The sequence below is a fragment of the Nycticebus coucang genome, chromosome 13 (assembly GCF_027406575.1).
Source record: "Nycticebus coucang isolate mNycCou1 chromosome 13, mNycCou1.pri, whole genome shotgun sequence".
Taxonomy (NCBI): Eukaryota; Metazoa; Chordata; class Mammalia; order Primates; family Lorisidae; genus Nycticebus; species Nycticebus coucang.
The window spans coordinates 72,847,790-72,848,397 of NC_069792.1; the positions used below are offsets into that span (position 1 = coordinate 72,847,790).

General features: G+C 38.2%; 1 pseudogene; it reads left to right on the forward strand.

Moving 5' to 3' along the window:
* The first annotated feature begins 200 nt into the window (after positions 1–200).
* LOC128564161 (uncharacterized) lies at positions 201–312 on the forward strand (annotated as a pseudogene).
* The last annotated feature ends 296 nt before the right edge of the window (positions 313–608 follow it).

Below are 608 nucleotides of genomic sequence, written 5' to 3' on the forward strand. Positions count from 1 at the left end.
AAATTCAACTCATGTAGAGAATATAATGATGGTTACCAGGGACTGAATGCAGGGGGTAGTATGGAGATGTCAGTGAAAGGATACGAACGTTCAGTGAGCTGGGAGGAATAAGTTCAAGTGATCTATGGTACATTAGAGTAACTGTCGTTCATATCAATGTATTGATTGTAGTCTGGAAAATAGCTAAGAGTAAATTTTAAGGGTTTTTGCTACACAAAGTAAGTATATATGCTGAGGACATGACCATAAAAAGATTTCCTGCTAGGTTTTCTATCTGTTACCTTGCTAGCAATCAGTCTATTGGGAACATTTTATTAACTGTTTATTAGATTGTTGCTTATTTGATCTCCATTGACTAGTTGAACACCATCTAGTAGAAATACAAGGCAAGCCACAAGTGAGTCTCTAATAGCTACGTCATAGCGAATCAATGAGATTTTATGACAGACACATTTCGTGTTCTCACTGACCACAGTGTAGAGCCTTGCAAATGAGCCCTGCCTAGCTAATTCTCGTTTTAACACTTCTGGATTGATAATGACCAGGTGGTTTGTATGTAGAGGAGCTATCTCAGGGAGGCTAGATTCATGACTTACTTAGGATTCACT